Raw genomic sequence first — 8,375 nt, 5'->3', positions numbered from 1 at the left:
ATGTTCACATTGCACTTTAGGTATCTTTAATATGCTCTCTAGACATTCCAGCAGGATAGCACTATAGCCAGAGCGGCTGTGGATTTGGTTACTAGATTTTATCGGGCGCGAGTACGTAGCTTGTCCACATCCGGCGGTAAACTGAGTGACCGACGTCAGCGTTGGCGAGTATACGGGGGGCCCTTGAGGTACTTTATCTTTGATCCGCCAGCTTCACGTGTCAGCGAACTACCACACCTTAACTAAGGTCCACGCCATAGAGAGGTTTTGAAGGTCATGCAGTGAGCCAAACCACTAACAACACCACCTGACTTGATTCACAGCATGTTAAGCATGTCCATCGACTAATGTCGAGTATCTCACGGTTTTTCACTCATTACCTTTGCAACAGAAGAGAGGAAACTAAAGTCATCTGGAGAATGCGGGCATCGATCCCGCTACCTCTCGCATGCTAAGCGAGCGCTCTACCATTTGAGCTAATTCCCCTTGCAGCCTCCTGCAAGGCACTGCAATCAGACCTGAGTTGGGTCAAACTGTCTTGGCTGTTTATGGTCACACACCGCGTGCTCACACGAAGGAGCCCTCCGCTCAAAGACGAGGTGGCCGAGTGGTTAAGGCGATGGACTGCTAATCCATTGTGCTCTGCACGCGTGGGTTCGAATCCCATCCTCGTCGCACTTGAGCAATCTTTAATCTGCCGTCTTCACATGTCAGCAAACTACCACACCTTAAGTGGCATTCAAACGGTGTTTCTCATCTGGCTTTAAGCAGATGCTCGCTGCGCCCTTCGTTCAGGCATGTCCGCCTAGAGGGCCCTGCCTGTCGTCCTCGTCTGTTCAGAATAGAAAGACTTGAAGGCCATCTTTTTCAGAGCCGCCTGTTTCGTTGCTTGATTTGTTTGGGAAAAAAAGTCAAAGCCGTCCCACGTCCGCCGGTGAACGTAGTGGCCGACGACAATCTTCACGAACCTCCCAGTTTTAGGACAGCAGGTGCTTAAACGAACACACTCGTTGCCATGTGACAGTCCATGGAGTTCTCTGTGATTCCTCTGTGAGCGCTTCCTTCGATAGCTCAGTTGGTAGAGCGGAGGACTGTAGGTGATTAGTGGCAGTTATCCTTAGGTCGCTGGTTCAAATCCGGCTCGAAGGAGGATCTTTTCCTTGGCCTCTGTGTAGATTTTTGCCAATCGGAAAGCAACTGATCTGACGGCTGTGGATTTGGTTACTAGATTTTATCGGGCGCGAGTACGTAGCTTGTCCACATCCGGCGGTAAACTGAGTGACCGACGTCAGCGTTGGCGAGTATACGGGGGGCCCTTGAGGTACTTTATCTTTGATCCGCCAGCTTCACGTGTCAGCGAACTACCACACCTTAACTAAGGTCCACGCCATAGAGAGGTTGTGAAGGTCATGCAGTGAGCCAAACCACTAACAACACCACCTGACTTGATTCACAGCATGTTAAGCATGTCCATCGACTAATGTCGAGTATCTCACGGTTTTTCACTCATTACCTTTGCAACAGAAGAGAGGAAACTAAAGTCATCTGGAGAATGCGGGCATCGATCCCGCTACCTCTCGCATGCTAAGCGAGCGCTCTACCATTTGAGCTAATTCCCCTTGCAGCCTCCTGCAAGGCACTGCAATCAGACCTGAGTTGGGTCCAACTGTCTTGGCTGTTTATGGTCACACACCGCGTGCTCACACGAAGGAGCCCTCCGCTCAAAGACGTGGTGGCCGAGTGGTTAAGGCGATGGACTGCTAATCCATTGTGCTCTGCACGCGTGGGTTCGAATCCCATCCTCGTCGCACTTGAGCAATCTTTAATCTGCCGTCTTCACATGTCAGCAAACTACCACACCTTAAGTGGCATTCAAACGGTGTTTCTCATCTGGCTTTAAGCAGATGCTCGCTGCGCCCTTCGTTCAGGCATGTCCGCCTAGAGGGCCCTGCCTGTCGTCCTCGTCTGTTCAGAATAGAAAGACTTGAAGGCCATCTTTTTCAGAGCCGCCTGTTTCGTTGCTTGATTTGTTTGGGAAAAAAAGTCAAAGCCGTCCCACGTCCGCCGGTGAACGTAGTGGCCGACGACAATCTTCACGAACCTCCCAGTTTTAGGACAGCAGGTGCTTAAACGAACACACTCGTTGCCATGTGACAGTCCATGGAGTTCTCTGTGATTCCTCTGTGAGCGCTTCCTTCGATAGCTCAGTTGGTAGAGCGGAGGACTGTAGGTGATTAGTGGCAGTTATCCTTAGGTCGCTGGTTCAAATCCGGCTCGAAGGAGGATCTTTTCCTTGGCCTCTGTGTAGATTTTTGCCAATCGGAAAGCAACTGATCTGACGGCTGTGGATTTGGTTACTAGATTTTATCGGGCGCGAGTACGTAGCTTGTCCACATCCGGCGGTAAACTGAGTGACCGACGTCAGCGTTGGCGAGTATACGGGGGGCCCTTGAGGTACTTTATCTTTGATCCGCCAGCTTCACGTGTCAGCGAACTACCACACCTTAACTAAGGTCCACGCCATAGAGAGGTTGTGAAGGTCATGCAGTGAGCCAAACCACTAACAACACCACCTGACTTGATTCACAGCATGTTAAGCATGTCCATCGACTAATGTCGAGTATCTCACGGTTTTTCACTCATTACCTTTGCAACAGAAGAGAGGAAACTAAAGTCATCTGGAGAATGCGGGCATCGATCCCGCTACCTCTCGCATGCTAAGCGAGCGCTCTACCATTTGAGCTAATTCCCCTTGCAGCCTCCTGCAAGGCACTGCAATCAGACCTGAGTTGGGTCAAACTGTCTTGGCTGTTTATGGTCACACACCGCGTGCTCACACGAAGGAGCCCTCCGCTCAAAGACGAGGTGGCCGAGTGGTTAAGGCGATGGACTGCTAATCCGTTGTGCTCTGCACGCGTGGGTTCGAATCCCATCCTCGTCGCACTTGAGCAATCTTTAATCTGCCGTCTTCACATGTCAGCAAACTACCACACCTTAAGTGGCATTCAAACGATGTTTCTCATCTGGCTTTAAGCAGATGCTCGCTGCGCCCTTCGTTCAGGCATGTCCGCCTAGAGGGCCCTGCCTGTCGTCCTCGTCTGTTCAGAATAGAAAGACTTGAAGGCCATCTTTTTCAGAGCCGCCTGTTTCGTTGCTTGATTTGTTTGGGAAAAAAAGTCAAAGCCGTCCCACGTCCGCCGGTGAACGTAGTGGCCGACGACAATCTTCACGAACCTCCCAGTTTTAGGACAGCAGGTGCTTAAACGAACACACTCGTTGCCATGTGACAGTCCATGGAGTTCTCTGTGATTCCTCTGTGAGCGCTTCCTTCGATAGCTCAGTTGGTAGAGCGGAGGACTGTAGGTGATTAGTGGCAGTTATCCTTAGGTCGCTGGTTCAAATCCGGCTCGAAGGAGGATCTTTTCCTTGGCCTCTGTGTAGATTTTTGCCAATCAGAAAGCAACTGATCTGACGGCTGTGGATTTGGTTACTAGATTTTATCGGGCGCGAGTACGTAGCTTGTCCACATCCGGCGGTAAACTGAGTGACCGACGTCAGCGTTGGCGAGTATACGGGGGGCCCTTGAGGTACTTTATCTTTGATCCGCCAGCTTCACGTGTCAGCGAACTACCACACCTTAACTAAGGTCCACGCCATAGAGAGGTTGTGAAGGTCATGCAGTGAGCCAAACCACTAACAACACCACCTGACTTGATTCACAGCATGTTAAGCATGTCCATCGACTAATGTCGAGTATCTCACGGTTTTTCACTCATTACCTTTGCAACAGAAGAGAGGAAACTAAAGTCATCTGGAGAATGCGGGCATCGATCCCGCTACCTCTCGCATGCTAAGCGAGCGCTCTACCATTTGAGCTAATTCCCCTTGCAGCCTCCTGCAAGGCACTGCAATCAGACCTGAGTTGGGTCCAACTGTCTTGGCTGTTTATGGTCACACACCGCGTGCTCACACGAAGGAGCCCTCCGCTCAAAGACGTGGTGGCCGAGTGGTTAAGGCGATGGACTGCTAATCCATTGTGCTCTGCACGCGTGGGTTCGAATCCCATCCTCGTCGCACTTGAGCAATCTTTAATCTGCTGTGTTCACATGTCAGCAAACTACCACACCTTAAGTGGCATTCAAACGGTGTTTCTCATCTGGCTTTAAGCAGATGCTCGCTGCGCCCTTCGTTCAGGCATGTCCGCCTAGAGGGCCCTGCCTGTCGTCCTCGTCTGTTCAGAATAGAAAGACTTGAAGGCCATCTTTTTCAGAGCCGCCTGTTTCGTTGCTTGATTTGTTTGGGAAAAAAAGTCAAAGCCGTCCCACGTCCGCCGGTGAACGTAGTGGCCGACGACAATCTTCACGAACCTCCCAGTTTTAGGACAGCAGGTGCTTAAACGAACACACTCGTTGCCATGTGACAGTCCATGGAGTTCTCTGTGATTCCTCTGTGAGCGCTTCCTTCGATAGCTCAGTTGGTAGAGCGGAGGACTGTAGGTGATTAGTGGCAGTTATCCTTAGGTCGCTGGTTCAAATCCGGCTCGAAGGAGGATCTTTTCCTTGGCCTCTGTGTAGATTTTTGCCAATCGGAAAGCAACTGATCTGACGGCTGTGGATTTGGTTACTAGATTTTATCGGGCGCGAGTACGTAGCTTGTCCACATCCGGCGGTAAACTGAGTGACCGACGTCAGCGTTGGCGAGTATACGGGGGGCCCTTGAGGTACTTTATCTTTGATCCGCCAGCTTCACGTGTCAGCGAACTACCACACCTTAACTAAGGTCCACGCCATAGAGAGGTTGTGAAGGTCATGCAGTGAGCCAAACCACTAACAACACCACCTGACTTGATTCACAGCATGTTAAGCATGTCCATCGACTAATGTCGAGTATCTCACGGTTTTTCACTCATTACCTTTGCAACAGAAGAGAGGAAACTAAAGTCATCTGGAGAATGCGGGCATCGATCCCGCTACCTCTCGCATGCTAAGCGAGCGCTCTACCATTTGAGCTAATTCCCCTTGCAGCCTCCTGCAAGGCACTGCAATCAGACCTGAGTTGGGTCAAACTGTCTTGGCTGTTTATGGTCACACACCGCGTGCTCACACGAAGGAGCCCTCCGCTCAAAGACGAGGTGGCCGAGTGGTTAAGGCGATGGACTGCTAATCCATTGTGCTCTGCACGCGTGGGTTCGAATCCCATCCTCGTCGCACTTGAGCAATCTTTAATCTGCCGTCTTCACATGTCAGCAAACTACCACACCTTAAGTGGCATTCAAACGGTGTTTCTCATCTGGCTTTAAGCAGATGCTCGCTGCGCCCTTCGTTCAGGCATGTCCGCCTAGAGGGCCCTGCCTGTCGTCCTCGTCTGTTCAGAATAGAAAGACTTGAAGGCCATCTTTTTCAGAGCCGCCTGTTTCGTTGCTTGATTTGTTTGGGAAAAAAAGTCAAAGCCGTCCCACGTCCGCCGGTGAACGTAGTGGCCGACGACAATCTTCACGAACCTCCCAGTTTTAGGACAGCAGGTGCTTAAACGAACACACTCGTTGCCATGTGACAGTCCATGGAGTTCTCTGTGATTCCTCTGTGAGTGCTTCCTTCGATAGCTCAGTTGGTAGAGCGGAGGACTGTAGGTGATTAGTGGCAGTTATCCTTAGGTCGCTGGTTCAAATCCGGCTCGAAGGAGGATCTTTTCCTTGGCCTCTGTGTAGATGTTTGCCAATCGGAAAGCAACTGATCTGACGGCTGTGGATTTGGTTACTAGATTTTATCGGGCGCGAGTACGTAGCTTGTCCACATCCGGCGGTAAACTGAGTGACCGACGTCAGCGTTGGCGAGTATACGGGGGGCCCTTGAGGTACTTTATCTTTGATCCGCCAGCTTCACGTGTCAGCGAACTACCACACCTTAACTAAGGTCCACGCCATAGAGAGGTTGTGAAGGTCATGCAGTGAGCCAAACCACTAACAACACCACCTGACTTGATTCACAGCATGTTAAGCATGTCCATCGACTAATGTTGAGTATCTCACGGTTTTTCACTCATTACCTTTGCAACAGAAGAGAGGAGACTAAAGTCATCTGGAGAATGCGGGCATCGATCCCGCTACCTCTCGCATGCTAAGCGAGCGCTCTACCATTTGAGCTAATTCCCCTTGCAGCCTCCTGCAAGGCACTGCAATCAGACCTGAGTTGGGTCAAACTGTCTTGGCTGTTTATGGTCACACACCGCGTGCTCACACGAAGGAGCCCTCCGCTCAAAGACGAGGTGGCCGAGTGGTTAAGGCGATGGACTGCTAATCCATTGTGCTCTGCACGCGTGGGTTCGAATCCCATCCTCGTCGCACTTGAGCAATCTTTAATCTGCTGTCTTCACATGTCAGCAAACTACCACACCTTAAGTGGCATTCAAACGGTGTTTCTCATCTGACTTTAAGCAGATGCTCGCTGCGCCCTTCGTTCAGCCATGTCCGCCTAGAGGGCCCTGCCTGTCGTCCTCGTCTGTTCAGAATAGAAAGACTTGAAGGCCATCTTTTTCAGAGCCGCCTGTTTCGTTGCTTGATTTGTTTGGGAAAAAAAGTCAAAGCCGTCCCACGTCCGCCGGTGAACGTAGTGGCCGACGACAATCTTCACGAACCTCCCAGTTTTAGGACAGCAGGTGCTTAAACGAACACACTCGTTGCCATGTGACAGTCCATGGAGTTCTCTGTGATTCCTCTGTGAGCGCTTCCTTCGATAGCTCAGTTGGTAGAGCGGAGGACTGTAGGTGATTAGTGGCAGTTATCCTTAGGTCGCTGGTTCAAATCCGGCTCGAAGGAGGATCTTTTCCTTGGCCTCTGTGTAGATTTTTGCCAATCGGAAAGCAACTGATCTGACGGCTGTGGATTTGGTTACTAGATTTTATCGGGCGCGAGTACGTAGCTTGTCCACATCCGGCGGTAAACTGAGTGACCGACGTCAGCGTTGGCGAGTATACGGGGGGCCCTTGAGGTACTTTATCTTTGATCCGCCAGCTTCACGTGTCAGCGAACTACCACACCTTAACTAAGGTCCACGCCATAGAGAGGTTGTGAAGGTCATGCAGTGAGCCAAACCACTAACAACACCACCTGACTTGATTCACAGCATGTTAAGCATGTCCATCGACTAATGTCAAGTATCTCACGGTTTTTCACTCATTACCTTTGCAACAGAAGAGAGGAAACTAAAGTCATCTGGAGAATGCGGGCATCGATCCCGCTACCTCTCGCATGCTAAGCGAGCGCTCTACCATTTGAGCTAATTCCCCTTGCAGCCTCCTGCAAGGCACTGCAATCAGACCTGAGTTGGGTCAAACTGTCTTGGCTGTTTATGGTCACACACCGCGTGCTCACACGAAGGAGCCCTCCGCTCAAAGACGAGGTGGCCGAGTGGTTAAGGCGATGGACTGCTAATCCATTGTGCTCTGCACGCGTGGGTTCGAATCCCATCCTCGTCGCACTTGAGCAATCTTTAATCTGCCGTCTTCACATGTCAGCAAACTACCACACCTTAAGTGGCATTCAAACGGTGTTTCTCATCTGGCTTTAAGCAGATGCTCGCTGCGCCCTTCGTTCAGGCATGTCCGCCTAGAGGGCCCTGCCTGTCGTCCTCGTCTGTTCAGAATAGAAAGACTTGAAGGCCATCTTTTTCAGAGCCGCCTGTTTCGTTGCTTGATTTGTTTGGGAAAAAAAGTCAAAGCCGTCCCACGTCCGCCGGTGAACGTAGTGGCCGACGACAATCTTCACGAACCTCCCAGTTTTAGGACAGCAGGTGCTTAAACGAACACACTCGTTGCCATGTGACAGTCCATGGAGTTCTCTGTGATTCCTCTGTGAGTGCTTCCTTCGATAGCTCAGTTGGTAGAGCGGAGGACTGTAGGTGATTAGTGGCAGTTATCCTTAGGTCGCTGGTTCAAATCCGGCTCGAAGGAGGATCTTTTCCTTGGCCTCTGTGTAGATTTTTGCCAATCGGAAAGCAACTGATCTGACGGCTGTGGATTTGGTTACTAGATTTTATCGGGCGCGAGTACGTAGCTTGTCCACATCCGGCGGTAAACTGAGTGACCGACGTCAGCGTTGGCGAGTATACGGGGGGCCCTTGAGGTACTTTATCTTTGATCCGCCAGCTTCACGTGTCAGCGAACTACCACACCTTAACTAAGGTCCACGCCATAGAGAGGTTGTGAAGGTCATGCAGTGAGCCAAACCACTAACAACACCACCTGACTTGATTCACAGCATGTTAAGCATGTCCATCGACTAATGTCGAGTATCTCACGGTTTTTCACTCATTACCTTTGCAACAGAAGAGAGGAAACTAAAGTCATCTGGAGAATGCGGGCATCGATCCCGCTACCTC

The 8,375-nt window shown here is 50.9% G+C and overlaps 21 non-coding genes across 21 annotated transcripts; 14 read left to right on the top strand and 7 right to left on the bottom strand.

Annotated features, from left to right (window-relative positions):
- Positions 1–413: 413 nt before the first annotated feature.
- On the bottom strand, positions 414–486 carry trnaa-agc (transfer RNA alanine (anticodon AGC)). Its single transcript has one exon. It is a non-coding gene; the product is annotated as a tRNA-Ala (tRNA).
- Positions 487–593: 107 nt separating this feature from the next.
- Positions 594–675, top strand: trnas-gcu (transfer RNA serine (anticodon GCU)). The gene has a single exon. It is a non-coding gene; the product is annotated as a tRNA-Ser (tRNA).
- A 385-nt stretch (positions 676–1,060) lies between these two features.
- trnay-gua (transfer RNA tyrosine (anticodon GUA)) lies at positions 1,061–1,149 on the top strand. The gene is given in 2 exon segments: positions 1,061–1,097; positions 1,114–1,149. It is a non-coding gene; the product is annotated as a tRNA-Tyr (tRNA).
- Positions 1,150–1,546: 397 nt separating this feature from the next.
- On the bottom strand, positions 1,547–1,619 carry trnaa-agc (transfer RNA alanine (anticodon AGC)). The gene has a single exon. It is a non-coding gene; the product is annotated as a tRNA-Ala (tRNA).
- Positions 1,620–1,726: 107 nt separating this feature from the next.
- trnas-gcu (transfer RNA serine (anticodon GCU)) lies at positions 1,727–1,808 on the top strand. Its single transcript has one exon. It is a non-coding gene; the product is annotated as a tRNA-Ser (tRNA).
- A 385-nt stretch (positions 1,809–2,193) lies between these two features.
- On the top strand, positions 2,194–2,282 carry trnay-gua (transfer RNA tyrosine (anticodon GUA)). Its single transcript is given in 2 exon segments — positions 2,194–2,230; positions 2,247–2,282. It is a non-coding gene; the product is annotated as a tRNA-Tyr (tRNA).
- A 397-nt stretch (positions 2,283–2,679) lies between these two features.
- trnaa-agc (transfer RNA alanine (anticodon AGC)) lies at positions 2,680–2,752 on the bottom strand. Its single transcript has one exon. It is a non-coding gene; the product is annotated as a tRNA-Ala (tRNA).
- A 107-nt stretch (positions 2,753–2,859) lies between these two features.
- On the top strand, positions 2,860–2,941 carry trnas-gcu (transfer RNA serine (anticodon GCU)). Its single transcript has one exon. It is a non-coding gene; the product is annotated as a tRNA-Ser (tRNA).
- A 385-nt stretch (positions 2,942–3,326) lies between these two features.
- Positions 3,327–3,415, top strand: trnay-gua (transfer RNA tyrosine (anticodon GUA)). The gene is given in 2 exon segments: positions 3,327–3,363; positions 3,380–3,415. It is a non-coding gene; the product is annotated as a tRNA-Tyr (tRNA).
- A 397-nt stretch (positions 3,416–3,812) lies between these two features.
- trnaa-agc (transfer RNA alanine (anticodon AGC)) lies at positions 3,813–3,885 on the bottom strand. The gene has a single exon. It is a non-coding gene; the product is annotated as a tRNA-Ala (tRNA).
- Positions 3,886–3,992: 107 nt separating this feature from the next.
- On the top strand, positions 3,993–4,074 carry trnas-gcu (transfer RNA serine (anticodon GCU)). The gene has a single exon. It is a non-coding gene; the product is annotated as a tRNA-Ser (tRNA).
- A 385-nt stretch (positions 4,075–4,459) lies between these two features.
- trnay-gua (transfer RNA tyrosine (anticodon GUA)) lies at positions 4,460–4,548 on the top strand. Its single transcript is given in 2 exon segments — positions 4,460–4,496; positions 4,513–4,548. It is a non-coding gene; the product is annotated as a tRNA-Tyr (tRNA).
- A 397-nt stretch (positions 4,549–4,945) lies between these two features.
- On the bottom strand, positions 4,946–5,018 carry trnaa-agc (transfer RNA alanine (anticodon AGC)). Its single transcript has one exon. It is a non-coding gene; the product is annotated as a tRNA-Ala (tRNA).
- A 107-nt stretch (positions 5,019–5,125) lies between these two features.
- Positions 5,126–5,207, top strand: trnas-gcu (transfer RNA serine (anticodon GCU)). Its single transcript has one exon. It is a non-coding gene; the product is annotated as a tRNA-Ser (tRNA).
- Positions 5,208–5,592: 385 nt separating this feature from the next.
- trnay-gua (transfer RNA tyrosine (anticodon GUA)) lies at positions 5,593–5,681 on the top strand. Its single transcript is given in 2 exon segments — positions 5,593–5,629; positions 5,646–5,681. It is a non-coding gene; the product is annotated as a tRNA-Tyr (tRNA).
- A 397-nt stretch (positions 5,682–6,078) lies between these two features.
- On the bottom strand, positions 6,079–6,151 carry trnaa-agc (transfer RNA alanine (anticodon AGC)). The gene has a single exon. It is a non-coding gene; the product is annotated as a tRNA-Ala (tRNA).
- Positions 6,152–6,258: 107 nt separating this feature from the next.
- Positions 6,259–6,340, top strand: trnas-gcu (transfer RNA serine (anticodon GCU)). Its single transcript has one exon. It is a non-coding gene; the product is annotated as a tRNA-Ser (tRNA).
- Positions 6,341–6,725: 385 nt separating this feature from the next.
- Positions 6,726–6,814, top strand: trnay-gua (transfer RNA tyrosine (anticodon GUA)). The gene is given in 2 exon segments: positions 6,726–6,762; positions 6,779–6,814. It is a non-coding gene; the product is annotated as a tRNA-Tyr (tRNA).
- A 397-nt stretch (positions 6,815–7,211) lies between these two features.
- Positions 7,212–7,284, bottom strand: trnaa-agc (transfer RNA alanine (anticodon AGC)). Its single transcript has one exon. It is a non-coding gene; the product is annotated as a tRNA-Ala (tRNA).
- Positions 7,285–7,391: 107 nt separating this feature from the next.
- On the top strand, positions 7,392–7,473 carry trnas-gcu (transfer RNA serine (anticodon GCU)). Its single transcript has one exon. It is a non-coding gene; the product is annotated as a tRNA-Ser (tRNA).
- Positions 7,474–7,858: 385 nt separating this feature from the next.
- On the top strand, positions 7,859–7,947 carry trnay-gua (transfer RNA tyrosine (anticodon GUA)). The gene is given in 2 exon segments: positions 7,859–7,895; positions 7,912–7,947. It is a non-coding gene; the product is annotated as a tRNA-Tyr (tRNA).
- Positions 7,948–8,375: the final 428 nt, after the last annotated feature.

The sequence above is a fragment of the Sparus aurata genome, chromosome 13, assembly GCF_900880675.1.
Source record: "Sparus aurata chromosome 13, fSpaAur1.1, whole genome shotgun sequence".
Taxonomy (NCBI): domain Eukaryota; kingdom Metazoa; phylum Chordata; class Actinopteri; order Spariformes; family Sparidae; genus Sparus; species Sparus aurata.
This window is presented reverse-complemented; position numbering and strand designations above follow the sequence as displayed.